The sequence below is a fragment of the Arachis ipaensis genome, chromosome B8 (genome assembly GCF_059453495.1).
Source record: "Arachis ipaensis isolate K30076 ecotype BB chromosome B8, ASM5945349v1, whole genome shotgun sequence".
NCBI lineage: Eukaryota > Viridiplantae > Streptophyta > Magnoliopsida > Fabales > Fabaceae > Arachis > Arachis ipaensis.
In genome coordinates this window covers 87,968,453-87,989,616 of record NC_142443.1, presented here as the reverse complement: position 1 = coordinate 87,989,616, position 21,164 = coordinate 87,968,453, and the positions used below count along the sequence as shown (strand labels likewise).

The 21,164-nt window shown below is 39.6% G+C and overlaps 1 non-coding gene across 1 annotated transcript; it reads left to right on the top strand.

Moving 5' to 3' along the window:
• The first annotated feature begins 213 nt into the window (after positions 1-213).
• LOC148548743 (small nucleolar RNA R71) lies at positions 214-317 on the top strand. Its single transcript, XR_015898806.1, has one exon. It is a non-coding gene; the product is annotated as a small nucleolar RNA R71 (small nucleolar RNA).
• Positions 318-21,164: the final 20,847 nt, after the last annotated feature.

Genomic DNA, 21,164 nt, shown 5'->3' with positions numbered 1-21,164 from the left:
GCATCTACATTGTTTAGCTCCATCACTCCTCTTGTGTTCCCTCTTTTGGAAGCATAGAAGTAGTCGTTTTCTACTACTGTTTCAATAACATCTATGGCTTCCTCAATGGTCTTCTTCTTGTTCAAGGATCCTCCAGATGAATGGTCTACGGCCTTCTTTGACTCATAAGAGAGCCCTTCATAGAAGATGTGCAGCTGGACCCATTCGTTGAACATGTCAGGTGGACACCTCCTTGTTAAGTCCTTGAACCTCTCCCATGCTTCATACGGAGTCTCACCATCTTGTTGCCTGAAAGTTTGAACCTCAGCTCTCAGCCTATTGATTCATTGAGAAGGGTAGAATCTTGCTAAGAATTTGTTCACCACATCCTCCCAAGTTGTCAAGCTCTCCCTTGGGAAGGATTCCAGCCACTTGGCTGCCTTGTCCCTGAGTGAGAAGGGAAATAAGAGCAGTCTATAGGTGTCAGGATGAACACCATTAGATTTTACTGTGTCACATATTCTCAGGAAGGTGGTCAAATGTTGATTGGGGTCTTCTTGAACACCTCCTCCAAACGAATAGTTGTTCTGAACAAGGGTGATGAGCTGTGGTTTAAGTTCAAAGTTGTTGGCATGGATTGTTGGCTTTTGGATGCTACTTCCACAATTGCCTGGGTTTGGATTGATGTAAGAGCCCAAAACTCTTCTATCCTCCCCAGCATGATTTGCTCCACCTCCTCTGCCATGGTTGTGAGTCTCTTCTTCATGATGATTTTCCATGTTTTCTTCCATGTTAGGTTCAAAGTATTCCTCAAAGTGTTCCTCCTCTTCTTCAGCACCAACTACACGTTTTTCTTTTGCCTCCCTCCTTAGTCTAAGGAAGGTTCTCTCAGGTTCAGAATCAAAGGAAGTTGAAGCCCCGCTTCTTCTCCGTGTCATACAACCAACAAGTGCAAGCAAAGAAAATAGGTGCAGACAGTATTTGTGTCAGAATTGCTGTTAGTTGTGGGTGATGCAATATATCAAACAGTTAGTGGGTTAGCAAACAGAATTGAAAATAATAAAGAAAAACAAAAGAATAGAGGGGGAAGGGAAGAAGTTTAACTAAAACAAAAAGTAAATCACTCAAACAGAAAAATGAAATGCACAAAATAAAAATGATCAATCTAGTGATCTTCCAATTTAATCATTGTTGATGCACAATCAATCCCCGGCAACGGCGCCATAAACTTGATGCGCGAAAAACTTGTCTCTCAACAAATCTCCCTTCGGCAAGTGTACCGAATTTGTCGTCAAGTAAAAACTCACAATAGAGTGAGGTCAAATCCCACAGGGATTGATTGATCAAGCAACTTTAATGAGAAGAATGTTCTAGTTGAGCGAATCCAGAATTTGGGTTGAGAGTTGCAGAAAATAAAATGGCGGGAATGTAAATAACAGAAAAGTAAATGCTAGAATTAAAGGACTGGAAGTAAATGACTGAAAATAAATTGCAGAATTGTAAATGGGAATGGGGGATTTGCTCATGAAAGTAAATGGCAGAAATTAAAGAGAATGGGTAAGATCAGAGATGGGGAGTTCATTGGGCTTAGGAGATGTTGCAATTCTCCGGATCAAGTTCATTTTCATCTCTTCCTCAATCAATGCACTCATTGATCTCCTTGGCAATCTTAAGTGATTGAATTACAATTTCTTGCAATTCAATCTCTCAAATCTTGATCAATAGCCAATTCCTTGGTCAATTGCTCATGAGAAGAGATGAAGTATGGTCACTGATTATACCACATGTATTTCCCAAATCAAGTATTGAGAGGGTTATAGTCACATACCCATCCAAACCGAATTTGGTCCAGCATGAGAAAGCATTTCTAGCTTGATCTCTTCATTCCTCTTTCAAGGTTCAAAAGAGATCCAAGTTTGAATAGCTTCTCTTCCAAGATAACTACTCAATTGGATGAAGATCGAAAGCTTTCAAGTAAAATCAAGAGGAAAGATAGAAGAAGAATAATGAAAATTAGTATTGATCCATCAAATTACAACAGAGCTCCCTAACCCAATGAAAGGGGTTTAGTTGTTCATAGCTCTTGAAAATGAAAACAAAGATAGAGAATACATCATAAAACTATAAATTGCAAAGAAAGTAAAATACAGAGAGTAGTTCTCCTTTTCCCAGCCTCCAGAACTCTTTCTCAATTCAATGCTACTCCTATATATACTACTCTTCTCAGCTTCTAGTGTGATTCTTCAAGTCTTGGGCCTTTGGATCTTGAGTTTGAAGCAGTTCCTTTCTTTATTTGGGCTTGGTTTTCTCATTAACCTTGCAAGTTAACTCCCCTTTTCTTGCTTCCTTTTGGTCCTGAAATCAAGCAATAAAGTGCATCAAAGCTCTAGTCCAAGTCATGAGTAATGCAACATAATATTTTTCACCAAACTTATTCAAAATCCTAATAAAATTATGTAAATTGCACAATGCATGCTTGAATCAAGGCATAAGTGAATATCTACCCAAAACTAGCTTATTTCCTAAAGAAATGCATGAAACTAACCTAAAAACAGTAAAGAAAAGGTCAGTGAAACTGGCCAAGATGCCCTGGCATAAAAAATAAAACCTTGTTAATGGAGGTGAGGGAGAGAGAGTGAAAGGTGAGATAGAAGGAAGAAGGGGGGAGGAAGAAATAAGGAGGGAAAAAGGAAAATTAGGATTTGGAGAAGAAAAAGATATGATAATTGGTAAAATTAGGTTGAGTTGTGCGGTGCAAGCGACGCGATCGCATGGGGCACGCGGTCGCGCGACTTGCGCTTAAGGTGAGGGACGCGGTAGCGTCGGTCACGCGGTCGCGTGACCCAGTTTGTGCCAGTGGCGCGAGGGTTGCCTCGCACTCACATAACTCTTTGTTTAAAATCATTAAATGCCAAATTTTAGGTTACGCGATCGCGTGGGGCATGCGATCGCGTGAGTGGGCAGTTTATGGGGTACGACACGGCCACGTGGGGCACACGGTCGCGTGAGGGGGATTGCGCGTCCAGCGCCAGTCCAGCACCACTCTAGCACAACTTTTAGCTGTGCACCCTTTCTACGTCGAAAATCAGGGCACGCGGTCACGTCAGAGGCCATTATGCCCATACGACGCGGACGCGTCAGCGACGCAGTCGCGTGGGCTGATTTGTGCCACTGCACTCCTCCAGCCATGCTCCAGCATGACTCTCTGTTCGTTTTTTATTTTTCTCCCCTCTCCTTGCGACGCGGACGCGTCGCTGATGTGGTCGCGTCGCGTGGCAATCAATTTTTTTTTTTAATTATGTAAATGCAGATGCACGAAATATACTAATAAAGAGAAGAGTTATTGGATAAGAAAACTAAAAATAGAGAAAAGAACGATCATACCATGGTGGGTTGTCTTCCACCTAGCACTTTGCTTTAACGTCCGTAAGTTGGACGCTCCACTAGCTCAATCTTCTGCTATGTGGGGATCTTCCAAGAGGAAGATCTCAAGCTTCTTATTTTTCTGCATCTTCTTGCCATGGTATAACTTCAGGCGTTGTCCATTAACTTTGATAAGTTCAGAACTTGAAGGATGACTTAGGTGATAAACTCCGTATGGTTCGGCCTTCTCTACTCTGTATGGACCTTCCCATCTGGATCTCAACTTGCCTGGCATGAGCCTCAGACGAGATTTGTAAAGAAGGACTAAATTCCCAGATTAGAACTCTTTCCTATTGATGTGCTGATCATGTGCAGCCTTCATCTTTTCCTTGTATAGTCTATAGTTCTCATAAGCTTCTAGGAGAAGGCTTTCCAGTTCTTGTAGTTGCAACTACCTTTCAGCTCCGGCGTTCTTCCTCCCGATGTTGCACTCCTTGACTGCCCAAAAGGCTTTGTGCTCTACCTCAACAGGGAGATGACAAGCTTTTCCATAAACTAAACGGAACGGACTCATCCCAATGGGTGTTTTGTATGCTGTTCTGTATGCCCAGAGTGCATCTTGTAGCCTGGTGCTCCAGTCCTTTCTATGAGGTTTGACTATCTTCTGCAAAATACGCTTTATCTCTCTATTTGACACCTCAGCTTCCCCATTGGTCTGAGGATGGTATGCTGTTGCAACCTTATGAATTATCCCATGCTTCTTCATTAGTCCTGTTAGTCTCCTGTTACAAAAATGGGTGCCTTGATCGCTCACGATTGCTCGTGGGGATCCAAAGCGACAGATAATATGGTTTCTCACAAAGGAAACAACAGTGTTAGCATCATCAGTGCGGGTAGGAATTGCTTCCACCCATTTGGAAACGTAGTCCACAGCTAATAATATATAGAAATAACCATTAGAATTTGGAAATGGACCCATGAAGTCAATGCCCTAAACATAAAAAATTTCACAGAAAAGTATAATTTGTTGAGGCATCTCATCCCTCCTTGATATATTACCAAATTTTTGGCATGGGGGGCTAGATTTACAAAATTCAGCAGCGTCTCTAAAAAGAGTAGGCCACCAGAATCCACAGTCCAAGATTTTTCTAGCAGTCCTTTGAGGGCCAAAATGTCCTCCACTCTCAGATGAGTGACAGGCCTCTAAGATGGACTGGAATTCTGATTGAGGCACATACCGTCTAATTACCTGATCATCGCCACATCTCCATAAATATAGGTCATCCCATATATAATATTTAGAGTCGCTTTTCAGCTTGTCTCTTTGATGCTTAGAAAAGTTAGGAGGAAATGTGCGGCTAACTAGATAATTAGCTACAGGTGCATACCAGGGAGATACCTCAGATACTGCTTGCAGGTTATCAAATGGAAAATTATCATCTATAGGAGCAGAATCATCCTTAATGTGCTCAAGGCGACTCAAGTGGTCTGCCACTGAATTCTGGTTACCACTCCTATCCTTTATTTCTAAATCAAATTCTTGTAATAGCAGTATCCAACGTATGAGCCTTGGTTTGGATTCCTTTTTAGATAATAGATACTTTAAAGCTGCATGGTCCGAATACACTACTACTCTAGTACCAAGTAAATAAGCTCAGAATTTATCCAGAGCAAAAACAATATCAAGAAGCTCTTTTTCAGTAGTAGTATAATTGGACTGGGCAGCGTCTAAAGTCTTAGACGCATAAGCAATAACAAAAGGATCCTTACCTTCACACTGAGCCAGCGCTGCTCCTACTGCATGGTTGGAAGCATCGCACATGATTTCAAACGGCTGGCTCCAGTCTGGTCCTCTCTCAATTGGAGCTTGAGTCAGGGCGGCCTTCAGCTTATCAAACGCTTGCTTGCAATCTTCACTGAATTCGAACTCAATATCTTTCTGTAGTAATCTGGATAAGGGAAGTGCTACATTACTAAAGTCCTTAATAAATCTCCTGTAAAAACCTGCATGGCCAAGGAACGACCTCACAGAAGAGGGGTAAGATAAACTAAAAATAACACTCACCTTTGCTGGGTCTACAGAAATGCCATTATTAGATACCACATGTCCTAATACAATCCCTTGTTTTACCATAAAATGACATTTTTCAAAATTCAATAAAAGGTTTGTATTAACACATCTATCTAATACTCTAGATAATCCATCTAAGCAAAGGCTAAAAGAATCACCATAAACGCTAAAATCATCCATAAAAACCTCCATACAGTCCTTAGTAAGATCAGAGAAAAGACTCATCATGCACCTTTGGAAAGTAGCTGGTGCATTGCACAAGCCAAAGGGCATTCTCTTGTAAGCATAAGTCCCAAAAGGACATGTAAAAGTGGTCTTTTCTTGGTCCTCAGGAGCTATATGAATCTGGAAATAACCTGTGTAACCATCTAAAAAACAATAATGTGATTTACCTGACAGGCGATCCAGCATTTGATCAATGAATGGAAGTGGATAGTGATCCTTACGGGTAGCTTGGTTGAGACGCTTGTAATCAATGCAGACTCTCCAAGCATTCTGAACTCTAGTTGCTATGAGCTCTCCATGCTCATTCTTCACTGTAGTGACTCCAGACTTCTTGGGCACCACTTGTACTGGGCTAACCCATTCACTGTCTGAAATGGGATAGATGATACCTGCTTCCAATAGTCTGGTCACTTTCTTTTTGACAACTTCCAAGATATTGGGATTCAATCTTCTTTGGGGTTGACAGACAGGTCTTGCTCCCTCTTCTAAAAATATTCTGTACTTACATACTTGAGGGTTGATGCCTACTATGTCTGCCAAACTCCACCCAATTACTTTCTTATGCCTCCTCAGTACATCAAGTAACTGCTCTTCTTGTTGGGAAGTGAGTTCCCTTGCAATGATAACGGGGAACTTCTGTTCATCTTCAAGATAAGCATATTTGAGATGTGGAGGAAGAGATTTCAGTTCCAACTTCTGATCATGGGTAGGCTCTGGATTGTCTGGAGCTTGTGAAAATGCTGAGGTGCCCTCATTGTCAGTCAAGAGGGTCCCCACACTTGGACCTTGTCCAATGTGGTTCTCTTCTAACTCTTCCTTGTGAACTTCAGCTACAGTTTCATCTATGACATCACACTAGAAGATAGAATGATCTTCTAGAGGGTTGTTTATGACTCCATTTAGATTGAAGATTACTATGCGGCCATCTATTTCAAAAGAGTATGTTCCTGAAAAAGCATCCAATTTGAATTTTGATGTCTTCATGAATGGTCTTCCAAGTAGGATTGATGATGGCTTATCTGAGTCATTATGGGGCATCTCCAAGATATAAAAATCAGTGGGGAATGTAAGCCCTTTAATGTTCACTAAAACATCTTCAGCAACTCCAGCCACTGTAATAATGCTTTTATCTGCTAACACAAAACGAGCTTCCGACCTTTTTAAGGGAGGGAGCCTCAAAATATCATATATAGACAAAGGCATTATACTAACACAGGCTCCTAAATCACACATGCAATCATAAATTACTACTCCACCAATAGTACAACTAACTATACAAGGACCTGGGTCACTACACTTCTCAGGTAATCCTCCTATTAAAGCAGATATGGAACTACCTAAAGGAATAGTTTCTAATTCATAAATTTTGTCCTTATGTATACAAAAAGAGGAACGGTTACCTCAACCTTTTTGAATATTTCTACTATTTTGGGATCGAGTTCCAGTTGCTTCCTGGGCTTCCTTGTAAGTTGTGGAAATGGAATGGGAGTGGTGTTTTCTGCAGTGTCTGCGCCTCTTGGTGCTTCCTCCTGTGGTTGGGCTTCTTCTTTTTCAGTTATGTCCTGTATGTCCTCTTCCTCTTCAACATCTTCTATTTCTATGACCTCTTCAGCTGAGGCATGCTCTGGTGGGCTTGGCTCATCCTGATTCCTCTCCTGCAGTGTGGTTCCGGACCTTAGGGTGACGGAATTAATGTCCCCCTTCGGATTGGGTAATGGTTGAGAGGGAATTCCAGTGGAACATGAAGGTTGGTTATTGGAATTTTGCATTGATCCAATCTGTGAGACAAGAGCTTGCAAAGTAGCGGTCAGACCATTCAGACTGACATTAATGTTATTTTCCATGGTCTGTTGACTTCGCTCAAAAAATTTTAGTAACTCTTCATTAGAAGATGAAGAAGGGTGAGTAAATTGAGAGGTCTGCTATTGGGTATTCTGTGGTTCTTGGGACTGCCTCAGGTGAGATGCTCTGTAAGGTTGGTTCTGCTGCCTGTTGTTGTTATTATTCCACCTCTGATTTCCCTGATTATCTCTGCCTTCTCTGTTATTGTTGTTCCTCCAATTCTGGTTAGAATTGTCCTGCCATCCATGGTTATTATTTCCACCTTGATTGTACCCTTGGTTGGGGCGATCATAGAAGTTATGAGTGGATGCTACCATGTTGTCTTCCTGTTGGAGTTGCGGGCATTCATCAGTATAATGGCTATAATCAGCACAAATTCCGTAAACTCTCTGTGAGACTAACTGTTGGCTTTGCTGTGCTGGAGAAGGTTGAGCTTGCTGAACTTGTTGTTGATTCAATTGCATCTGCTTTAGTAAGTTAGTCATTTCACAGATACTCTGAGTCAGAGCAGCAGTCTCTCTGCTAGAGGATACTTCTGCAACGGCTTCTGAACGGCCTTGCTTCTGTCTGTGGTTCCTAGTAGATTCATCTAGGTCGCTGATCAATTGCCATGCCTCATCAGAGGTCTTGTACTTTTTCGTAGACCCATTACTAGCACTTTCCAATGTGGTCTTATCTTGGAGCCTCATACCCTGTGTGATGTAGCTGAGCAATACTATCTTGTCGATCATGTGGTGGGGGCATGCTTCCAGAAGACTATTGAAGCGCTTCCAATATTCAAAGAGAGTCTCGTTGTCATCTTGAACAATCGTGGAAATGTCTTTCCTCAACTTAACAGTAACTTCAGATGGAAATAATTTCTCCAAAAACTCTTTTCTGAGCGTATCCCAGTTGGATACATTTGCTAGGGGTTGAGTGTAGTACCATTCTCTTGCTCTTCCTTCAAGAGAAAACGGGAAAGCTTTCAGCAGAATTGAAGTTTCATCTGCACCATCTCGCCTGACAGTAGAACAGGCTGCCAGGAAATCTCTTAGGTGCTTGATAGGCTCTTGAGTAGGTAAGCCATGAAACTTGGGCATCAAATTGAGCAGTGCAGTCTTTATTTCGAAATATGTAGCCACTGCTGGGTGATGCGCTTGAAACGGTTGCATTGTAAAATCAGGGGCTCCTTCCTCCTAGATGGTAACTCTCGTAGGTTCTGCCATGTCGTCTGCACGTGAATCAACCGAATCAGTAGAACGGGGGCTGGTTTCTTCCTCAAATGGCATTTTAAATCCGCCCTCAGAGAGGACTAACCGATGCCGAGCTCGCCTTAATCGTGAGATGGTTCTTTCAATCTCAGGATCGAATACTGGCAAGCATGGGTCAGGAAGTGAACGCGTCATCTAGCGAAAGAAACATGCAGCTCATAGTAGAAAAATAAAATAAAATGCAAATAAATAAATTCTAATTAATAACTTTAGCACTCTATTGCAACTCCCCGGCAACGGCGCCAAAAATTGATGCAGGCAGAAATTAGCGAATTAAAAATTGTTAAAATTTATACGTTGCAAGTATAGTTCTTAATTTGCCAGAAATCTGCCTATCAATTTAGAAAGATGTCACAGAAAATTGAAATTAAGATACTGGGAGTATGAATCCAAGGTCGTCTCCCAACGAGTTGTAGAAAAGTGTGATATTTTATTTATCAGAGGTTTTCAAAAAGGGTTGAATTGAGCAAACAGGAAATTAAATTGGTGAATTTGAATAGTGTAAATAAAAGCCTTGACTGGGAATTGATTAGTTGGAATCCCTATTATTGTTGGAATGCTCTCAGGATTAATTGACAATTGAAGGTTATCCTGTTTAGTTATCCTTCACTAGGTAAAGGAAAGTCAAACAAGTTGGAATGCTGCGTCCGTTCAAAAGTTGCAATCCACTTAATTAAAAGGGATTGGTGTTAGTGATTAGGAGGCAATCCAACCATAAACCCAATTACAATTTTTCTTTCAAGCCTTCCAACTCAAGGGTTCCTTTCAAACAATTCCCCATCAAGTTAGGGAACTACTCGCTCATTGTGAATGTAAAATTCATAGCATATAAAAGGGAATTAAAGGAAGACATTGTAAATAAAAATCGAAATAGCCAATTAAAATAAAGGTGATCCTTGTATTAAATAATCCTAAAAATATTCCAATGGTAAAATTAACAAAGCAAATAACATGGAAGACTGAAGCCAAGTAAAGAAAACGAACTAGAATGACGAAGTCTTGATGAGGTAATAACTCTTCTCAGTGTTCCAATGCCAAAAAAGTAAGTGAAAATTAAATCCTAAGAACTATGAATGTGTAGAGAGAAAACCTAGACGAGGAATAAAACTAGATCTAAAAACTAAAACTGTGTAGAATGAATGTTGTCTCTGTTTTTCTGCATGTTCTCTGGCTCTAGTCTGCTGTTTTGGGCCGAAAATTGGGTCAAAATAGGGTCCAAAATCGCCCCCAGCGATTCTGCAAATTATGTAGATCGCGCACGCCACGCGATCGCGTCGCTCATGTGGACGCGTCATTCGCGTTTCGCTTCACCACGCGGGCGCGTCGTCCACGCCTCCACGTCGCTCGTGCTTTTCCATTTCGCGTGGTCGTGTCATCCATGCGGCCGCGTCACTGCGATTTGATCTTCTCCGCGCGGTCGCGTCGTCCATGCGGCCGCGTCGCTTCTCGCTGGTCATCTCCTCAATTTCTTGTGTTCCTTCCATTTTTGCTGGCTTCCTTTCCAATCTCCAACTCATTCTTGCCCTATAAAGCCTGAAATGCTTAACACACAGATCACGGCATTGAATGGAATAAAGGAGAAGTAAAATGTATAATTAAAAGTCTCTAGGAAGCAGTTTTCACTCATGTAATGATTTCAGGAAGAAAATATAAATGCATGCTATTTTAATGAATAAGCGGGTCAGGATCATGATAAAACTACACAATTAAACACAATATAAACCATAAAATAGTGGTTTATCAGTCGTCTCCCAACAAGTTGCAGGAAAGAGTGCTAATTTATTAATCAGAAATTTTCTAGAAAAATTGAGTTGGATAATGAGTAATTAAAATAATTGTAAATTAAGGCAATGAAAATAAACTAAGAATAATTATTGATATTAAAAGGCCTTGACTGGGAAAATGATTAATTTAAAGTTCTATCCTTGTTGGAATCTTCTCTAGTGTAGTGTAAAGAGGTTGTTGTTTTCACTTAGTTAACCCTTACTAAATAAAGGAAGGTCAAGTGATTGAGCTAACTTTTATCCGCAAATCCTAGTCCTCTCCCTTAGGAAGGTCTAGCGTTAGTAGATACAGAATTAGCCAATAATGTCCAATTTAACAAAGCACTTGAGCATTCCAACTCAAGTGTCTCCTTCTAATCAACCCCCATGTCAAGTAGAAAATCTACTCCATTGACATGGATATAATACTCATAAAAATATAAGAAGACATAATAAATTAAATAAAATAAAATAGAGAATTAACAATTAATTAAAAGTAAAGGTAACTCTATATATTAATAAATCCAAATGCATCATACTTATCTGAATAGGGTCAATGATCAACTGAAAAGAGTAAAGGGATAAAGAAACAAACTAAAGTAGTAAGTTCAACAGAGGTAATGACTCTTCAACATCCAAAATCCAAAGCAAAAGCATAAACTATCAATGTAAAGCTAATCTAGATTCAGATCTAAAACTAAAAGTAATCCTAATATCAATATATCTGAATGTGTGTGGATGCGTATTGAGTCTCTGCATGTTCCCTAGCTATAGTTTGTGTTTCTGGGCCAAAAACTGGGTCAAAACGCGGCCCAAAATCGCCCCAGCATATTCTGTTATTTCTGCAGATTGCGCAATTCACGCGTACGTGTCGTCCACGTGTTCGCGTCATTTAGCGATTTCCCTTGTCACGCGAGCGCGTCGTCCACGTGTTCGCGTCATTCGTGCAGACTCCAATCAACGTGTTTGCTTCAGGTACCCGTTCGCGTCGCTGAGATTTCTTCATTTCGCGCGCTCGCGTGAGCTATGCGCTCGCGTCAGTGTTCGCTGATCATCTCTTTAATTTCTTGTGTTCCTTCTATTTTTGTAAGCTTACTCTCCATTCTCTGAGTCATTCCTGCCCTATGAAGCCTAAAACACTTAACACACAGATCATGACATCGAATAGTATAAAGGAGAGTTAAAATGTACTAATTAAAGGTTTCTAGGAAGCAAGTTTTCAACCATAAATAATACTAGGAAGGAATTATAAAATCATGCAATTCATATGAATAAGTAGGTAATGGCTTGATAAAAACCACTCAATTAAACACAATATAAATCATAAAATAATGGTTTATCAAGCACCCAACAATATCCTAATCAACATCTCACTTCATTCTTAAGAATCTGTGACACAGTGAAATCAAATGAAGTTCATCCTGATGCCTACAGGCTGCTTTCATTCCCCTTCTCTCAAGGGTTAAAGCATCCAAGTGGATAGAATCATTTCCAAAGGAGAGCCTCACAACATGGGAAGATGTAGTTAACAAATTCTTGGCAAGGTTCTATCCTCCACAAAGAGTCAATAGGCTGAGAGCAGAGGTTCAAACATTCAGACAGCAGGAGAGTGAGACTATTTATGAAGCTTGGGAGAGATTCAAAGACTTGACAAGGAAATATCCCCCTGATATGTTTAACGAGTGGGTGCAAATTCATATCTTTTATGAAGGGCTGAATCGTGAATCAAAGAAAGCTGTAGACCACTCATCTGGAGGTTCCCTTAACAAGAAGAAGACCATTGAAGAAGCTATTGATGTTATAGAGATAGTGGCTGATAATGAGTATTTTTATGCCTCAGACAGAAGCAACAACAAAGGAGTCATGGAGCTGAACAACATGGATGTAATTTTGGCTTAGAACAAGATAATTGCCAAGCAATTGGCGGATCTTACAAAGAAGATGGAGGCAAGCCAAGTAGCAGCAATCCATACCCAACCATCAGCACCAGAAGAGCTAAACATAGAGGAAGAAGAAGTCAACTACATTGGAAATTCTGCAAGACAAGAGCAGATCCTTACTCCAAAACTTACAACCTAGGTTAGAAGAACCACAAAAACTTTTGGTGGGGAAACCAACCAAACCAAAACCAAAACCACAGACCTCATAATCCAAACCATTACAACAACTCCACTTACGAACAGTCCAACCAAAGACCATATCAGACCATACAAAACACTTATTCTCAACCACCATACCAAGCCCAAGCCAATAAGCCTCAACATCCCACCTCTAACCTACCATCTGATGATAGATTCTCCAAGATCGACGCTATGCTTGAAAACCTCTGCAAGGAGTCTGAAGATAACAAAACATTCAAGGAGGAAGTGAGGACGAGTATGAAAAGTCAAGGAAAAATTATCAAGCAGCTTGAGTCACAAGTGGAATACCTATCTCAACAAATCCCCAAATCCACTTATTGCTTCCCAAGTGACACTGAGAAGAATCCAAGAGGAGGTGATGAGGGAAAGACGATTCCACACAAACTCACCAGCAAGTGTACCGGGTCGCATCAAGTAGTAATAAATCACAAGAGTGAGGTCGATCCCACAGGGATTGATGGATTGAGCAATGATAAACCACTATTTTATGGTTTATCTTGTACTCAATTGAGTGGTTTTTATTAACTCTTTACCCACTTATTCATACTATTTGCATGGTTTTATATTTCCTTCCTAATTATGTGTTTTGATTGAAAACATGCTTCTTTGATCTTATATTTGCTTATTATTAATCCTCTCTTATTACCATTAGATGCCTTGATATGTGTGTTAAGTGTTTTCAGATATTATAAGGTAGGAATGGCTTGGAGGATGGGAAGAAAGCATGCAAAAGTGGAAGGAATGCAAGAAGTTGGAGAAATTGCTAAGTTGTCCAGCCTGACCTCTCTGCACTCAAACGGCTATAACTTTAGCTACAGAGGTCCAAACGATGCGGTTCTAGTTGCGTTGGAAAGCTAACGTCCGGGGCTTCGATTTGATATATAATATATTATAGTTTCCCTGACGCTAGGTGACGCAACCGCGTGATCCATGCGGCCGCGTCGCAGTGACGGAAATCCAGCGTGGCAAAATTCGAAACCAGCGAATCCTAGACTGTTTCTGACCCAGTTTGCGGCCCAGAAAACACAAATTAGAGACTATAAAGTGGGGGAATGCATCCATTCATAATGACGCTTCCATAATTCACTTTTCATGTAGTTTTTAGAGGGAGAAGTTCTCTCCTCTCTCTTAGGATTTAGGATTAGGATTCCTCTTAAAGGAATTAGGATGTATTATTATTTCAACTTTATTATTTCAACTTCTTCCCAGGTTCAATGTTCTTTTTATTTCTTTTCTCAATTTTGTTTATAACTCTCTATGTTTAGATTGATTTTCTATTTAATATATCTTGAGGTATTTCAGACTTATGATTGCTCCTTTTTATTATATAAATAATTTGGATTTTTCCCTTTTGGCTTTGGTTGATTTATTGGTAACGCTTAAGCTGTCAAATAAAGCAGTGGTTGAAATTGGGAGTTGCTCCAATAACTCTAGTCTTTCCATAGCAATTGACTAGGACCTGAGGATTAAGCTAATTAATCCACTTGATTTACCTTCATAGTTAGAGGTTAACAAAGTGGGATTAACACCCAATTCTCATCGCAATTGACAAGAATAGGACTTCCAGTGCTTATACCTTGCCAGAGTTTTATTATTTATTTAATTTAATACAATATTACTTTCTTGCCATTTACTATTCTTGCTTTTTATCTTATACATTAAACCCCCCAATTTACAAACTCATAACCAATAATAAGAACACCTCCCTGCAATTCCTTGAGAAGACGACCCGAGGTTTAAATACTCGGTTATCAATTTTAAAGGGGTTTGTTACTTGTGACAACCAAAACGTTTGTACGAAGGGATTTTTGTTGGTTTAGAAACTATATCTACGACGCGACTGTTTTTATAATATTCTTTACTGGCAAAAATTCCAACGTCAAGCAACTTTAGTATGGTGATGAATTTAGTTAAGCGAATAATTGATGATTTGAGTGAAATTTGATTAACAGAAATAAAATTGCAAGTAAACTAAAGTGTAGAATGAAAAATTGGCAGAATCTTAAAGTCCTGAAGGAGTAAATTGTAGAAACTTAAAGTGCAAGAAATTAAATCAGCAGAAACTTAAAGTACAAGAAAGGAAAATGGCTGAAACTTAAAGTGCAAGAAATTTAAATTGTAGAATTTAGATTGCCAGGAAACTTAAATTACATGAAGAATAAAGGGATTTGGGTATTGGGAATCAAAACAGAACTGGAAAATGTAAATTGCAGTGAATTAAAGAACTCTTAGATGAAGAAATGCAGAAAATAGATCAATCAGGATTTTAGTACCAAAATAGAAATGAAGACTTTGTAGAAAAAGATAAAACAGAAAGAAAACTTACATCAATTCTAAAATCCAGAAAGAGAAATTGACAATTGCAGAAGAATAACGAAACAGAAAAGAAATTAAGATATCAATTGCTCTTTTACCAAAACAGGAAGAAGAAATTGCAGAGAAAGTAAAAACAGAAAGAAGATTTAAGATCAGATCTCCAATTCTTAAAGCTAGAAATGGAAAAAATAAAAGAACACTCCAAGGTGAAGAGATTCAGAAGAATTCTCCAATTAGAGTTCCAAAACCAAAAGCAGAATACCAAAAATTATAGCAGAAGAAAGAAAACAAAAACAGAAGGAAAAATTCAGATCTGATCTCAATTCTAAAATTCTAAAAATGAGAATTAAAAGAGAGCCCCCTGTGAAATCAAATTTTATCCTCTTTATACACTTTCCAATTTAGTCTTCAAGTAATTGGAGTGGGCTTTGCGGCCTTGTATGAAGTGGACAAATTGGCTTTTGGTTGCTGCTTCTAGTGGAACGTTGCATTCTCAAAGTGAGCGCAGCGTTCATTCATCCATGCGTGCGCGTCTCTGATGCGTGCGCGTCCTTTTGCGCTTTTTGCTCACCGACGCGTACGTGACATGTACGCGTACGCGTCACTATCAATCTTCAGCTCGAAACATGCTCGCACATCCCTTTCTCGCGTACGCATCGTTTATAGCGTTAACTTAGTGAGTGCTACGTTGGCTTAGTGAGCGCTGCCCACGCGTGCGCGTCCTCTGCGCGTGCGCGTGGGTAGTAAAATCTCAATTCCGGGCTTCAGCGCCAGTCACGCGTGTGTGTGCTTCATCACAAGTCTTTATCGACGCGTGCGCGTCATGCACGTGTGCGCGTCGATTTCAAAACTTTGCCTCCAAATTTGAACGTGCCCAAAAATGTTGAGTAAATGAACGTAGCGCTCTTTTTGAAAACGAGCGCCAACCACTACCACGCGTACGCGTCATGCACGCGTACGCGTGGATCTTCAAAAATCCATCCCTGACGCGTAAGCGTCCGTTATGCGTGCGCGTCGCAAGTGAGCGTGGCATTAATTATTTGAACGCAACACTATACTGCATGGCTTCTTCTTTTCTTCATTTTCTCACCTGAAATCAACCAAAAAAGAAATCAAAGTTTCACCAAAATCACAAGAATTTGCATCAATCATAATAATCACTTAGTTCTTGCATAAATCTCATGATTTTGTATAAAATAAATGATGTTTGATTGAATCACAATAATCAAGAAATTCCACTCCAACCACTTACTTATTGTGCGAGAAAGTGCATAAAACCTAATGAAACACATGAAAAATGCTTGTGAAACTAGCATAAGATGACTTGTCATCACAACACCAAACTTAAATCTTGCTTGTCCCCAAGCAAGCACTAAAACATGAGAAGAAATGAGAGAAAACAGAGAAGCCTATATGTCCTTATTTAGCAGGTAATTGAATTTGGTTCATGGGGTTTTATGCAGACAGAATGCAGCTCAATTATTATCAGCTTCCAATCAAGAAATGTCTCTTTGAGTGTTAACTAGAATTGTTGCTATAATGCCTTATTCTTTATTGATCCTTGTTAGCTTTTTCTTTCTTTCTTTTGCTTCAGAAGCTTGTTTTTCAATTATAGCTAAGTGTTGCAGAAGCTTTTTGGCTCAATTCAACACCTATTTACTACAGACACTTGGCTCACAATTCATCCTAAGACATTGATGCCCAACACCTATTTCGGTCACTAAATGCTTTTCCAAGTTTTAAAATACTCCTCAGAACCTAATAATCCAAACAAATCCTAATACAATAGCATCACAGGCATGTGTCCTAAGGTCCAAGCTATTGGTGTCTAGCCTTATTATCTGTTTCTTTCATTTTTGGTTGCCAATTCTTGGCTTTTCTTCCTTTCCTTTCTTTCTTTTTCTTTTATTTAGGATAATTATTAATTGAAGGCTTTACAACAGCAACTAAGTTCACACTACAAAGATACATCCTATCCTGCAGCTTTTATTATTGATGCAAAGGGAAACAAGACAATTACCACCATAGAGCTTTATTATCATTCCTGCCACATTGGACATTTACTTCCTGTCTCAATATTTTCTCTTATTCATGCAAAGGGAAACAAGACATATATTCAAGTAAATTGAGTGAGACAGACACTCTGGCTAGATCACTCAATTAATGATGACAGTAAACTAGCAAAAATGCAGATAGTGGTAAACTTATCAAAAAGGGGGTACAATCAAACTTCCAACTGAAATACAGCCAGATATAAACAGTTGAGTAACAATACAACCTTTTGGTATATTCTTGTTTAATCCTTTATCCTTCTTCTTAGCTATTGTGCTTTTCTTGCTGATGTTTCAAAATCCTTCCAAAAAGTTGAATAGTTTTCTGCACTGGTAGTAGAAGTTGCTTGTCCTCCAAGCACTTGAAAAATGGTTAACATGCATGAATGTTTGTAGGCTTTTGAACTTACTTTGGTGTGTGAACACCAAACTTAGTCCCTTACTAATACCTCTTATGCAATAAATCAACCATATACATGAAACCTTGTGCTTTTGCTAAAGGGAGCAAAAACTAAAAACTAGAAAACAGACAATGGTTGAGTAGTTTCCCTAATTGTATGGAGCTAATAACTATTTATGTAGAGGGTTGAAATGTGTTTTTAAATGAAATTTTTGGTGGAACACCAAACTTAGCACCCTTCATTCACCCTTAAATTGTTTTGGTGTGCAACACCAAACCTAGCTCCTTGCAATATAGATAAATCTACTTAACCCTTTTACTGAAATAGTTAGGAAAAGAAAACTACCTTTGGTTGGGTTGCCTCCCAACAAGCGCTTGTTTATCATCATTAGCTTGACGTCTTCCATTCTTTGTTCATCCCAACTCCTAAACTCTCTCTTCTTTGTTCCAAGATCCTCCCAGATAATGCTTAGCTCCTTGACCATTTGCTGTGATTATGTCCTTTGTTGCTTCATTCAAAAGTTCAAGGCTTCCATGTAGGAAAACCTTGGTTATCAGGTAAGGGCCAGTCCATTTGGACTTGAGTTTGCCAGGAAAAATCTTGAGCCTGGAATAATATAGGAGCACTTGCTGCCCTGGTTTGAACTTTCTTTTCAAGATTTTCCTGTCATGCCACTTCTTAGCTCTCTCTTTGTATATCTTTGCATTCTCATAAGCTTCTCATAGCCTTTTTTCTCCTGCTACTTGAGGGTCAAGATTGAGGAGCTTAGTGGCCCAGTAAGCTTTATGTTCTAACTCCACATAAAGGTGATAAAATTTGCCATAGATTAGCTGAAATGGTGACTTCCCAATTGGAGTTTTGAATGCTGTTCTGTATACCCACAGAGCATCATCCAATTTTCTTGCCCAGTCTTTCCTTATGATCCCCACTGTCTTCTCTAGGATTCTCTTCAGCTCCCTATTTGCCAATTTAGCCTGGTCATTAGTCTGAGGGTGATATGGTGTGGCTACTTTGTGAATTACTCCTTATTTGTGAAGTAGTTTTTCCATCTGTCTGTTGTAAAAGTGGCTGCCACCATCACTAATAAGGCCTTTTGGCACCCCATATCTAGTGAAGATGTGTCTCTTAAGAAATTGAAGAATAATTAGTACATCACAGGTAGTTGTCGCTATGGCTTCCACCCATTTGGAGACATATTCCACTGGTACCAGAATGTATTTGAAGGAATATGATGGAGGAAAGGGGCCCATGAAATCTATACCCCATAAATCAAACAGTTCCACTTCCAATATGAAGTTTTGAGGCATTTCATTCCTCTTTGTTAACCCTCCAGCTCTTTGACATTCATTGCATTGGTGCACAAATTCTCTGGCATCCTTGAATATAGTCGGCCAATAAAACCCACTTTGAAGCACTTTAGCTGCTGTTCTTTCTGGCCCAAAATGTCCACCGTAAGCTGAACCATGACAGTGCCACAATATGTCTCTCATCTCATTTTCAGGAATGCACCTTCTAATCATCCCATCCGGACACCTCTTGAACAAATATGGCTCGTCCCACAAGAATTTCTTGGCTTCATTACATAGCTTCTTCACTTGTTACTTAGTAAACTCTTGAGGAATCCTCCTTCCCACCTTATAGTTTGCAATGTCAGCAAACCAAGGTGCCTGCTGTATTTGAAGAAGATATTCATCTGGAAATTTTTCATTCACTGGTTGTGGTGTATCTTGGTTAGCTTCTTGTGATAGTCTTGACAAATGGTCTGCCACTTGGTTCTCATTCCCTTTTCTATCTCTCACTTCAATGTCAAATTCTTGTAGCAGCAACACCCACCTAATAAGCGTTGCCTTTGAATCCTGTTTAGACAAGAGATACTTGAGAGCAGCATGATCAGTATATAATATAACTTTGGATCCAATCAAGTATTGTCCAAATTTATCAAATGCATATACAATTGCCAAGAGCTCTTTTTCAGTGGTGGTGTAGTTTTTCTGTGCTTGATTCAACTCCTTGCTGGCATAGTATATAACATGATGCATCTTGTGTTTCTTTTGCCCCAATACAGCACCAATGGCAAAGTCACTTGCATCACACGAGTTCAAAAGGTAATTCCCAATCTGGAGGTGTGATGATTGGTGCTGTAGTGAGTTTTCTTTTTAAAGATTCAAAGGCAGGCTTGCAAATGTCATCCAAGATGAAAGGATTGTCAATCACTAGCAGATTGCTCAGTGGTTTGGCTATTTTTGAAAAATCTTTGATGAATCTCCTGTAAAAACCAGCATGTCCAAGAAAACTTCTTACTGCTTTCACATTAACAGGTATAAGAAGCTTTTCAATGATTTTTATTTTTGCTCTATCAACTTCTATACCCTTGCTTGAAACCTTTTGCCCAAGAACAATGCCCTCTGGTACCATAAAATGGCATTTTTCCCAATTCAAAACTAAATTTGTTTCTTGGCACCTTTTTAATACAAGGGTTAGATGTTGCAGACAAGTGTCAAAAGAGTCACCAAAGACAGAAAAGTCATCCATAAAACCTCTAAAAATTTTTCTACCATGTCAGAGGATATGGAGAGCATACACCTTTAGAATGTTGCTAGAGAATTATAGAGCCCAAAAGGCTTCCTTCTGTAAGCAAACACACCAAATGGACAGGTGAATGAGGTTTTTTCTTGGTCCTTGGGGTCTACCACTATTTGATTGTACCCAGAATATCCATCCAGGAAGTAGTAATAGGCATGGCCAGCCAATCTTTCTAGCATCTGATCAATGAATGGGAGAGGAAAATGATCTTTCCTTGTAGACTCATTCAGTCTTCTATAATCTATGCACATCCTCCACCCAGTTACTATTTTTGTAGGGATTAACTCATTCTTCTAATTGGAAATGACAGTCATCCCCCCTTATTTAGTACAACTTGGACCGGACTTACCCAAGTACTGTCAGAGATTGGGTATATAATTCCAGCATTCCACATCTTCATCACCTCTTTTTGAACCACTTCCTTCATAGCTGGGTTAAGCCTTCTCTGAGGCTGCAACACAGGCCTTGAGTTTTCCTCCAGCAAGATTTTATGCATGCAGATGGCAGGGCTTATGCCCTTGATATCATTAATCGTCCACCCCAAAGGTGTCTTGTGAGCTTTTAATATTTTAATCAGCTTTGTTTCTTCTTCCATGTTTAAGGAGGAATTGATAATCACTGGCAAGGTCTCTTCTTCTCTAAGAAATGTATACTTGAGATGAGGAGGGAGGGGCTTTAATTCTTACTTTGGCATTTCCTCTGTCTTGCCTTCAAGGGAGATTTCAAAGGCTGGTTTCTCTGTGACATCTTGATCAGTTTCCATGTCTTCTTCTTATTTCTCCTGGACATTGATTTCAGACACTTCTTCCACCAAGTATTCTACCAATTCCACCCTCATATGCTTTTCCTTCTCAGGGGGATGTTGCATGGCTTTAAAGACATTGATGATCATTTTTTCATCATACACTTTGAGGGTCATTTCACCTTTCTCCACATCAATAATAGCCCTTGTTGTGACTAAAAAGGGTCTTCCCAAGATGATTGAGTTGTGTCCTTCTTCTTCCATATCCAAGATGACAAAGTCGGCATGGAAGATAAATTCTCCAATCTTTACCAATAAATTTTCTACAACTCTATTTGGTATCTTGAGTGATCTGTCAGCCATTTGAAGTGACATTCTGGTGGGTTTGACTTCCTCTATTGCAAGCTTTTTCATTAGTGAGAGGGGCATCAAATTGA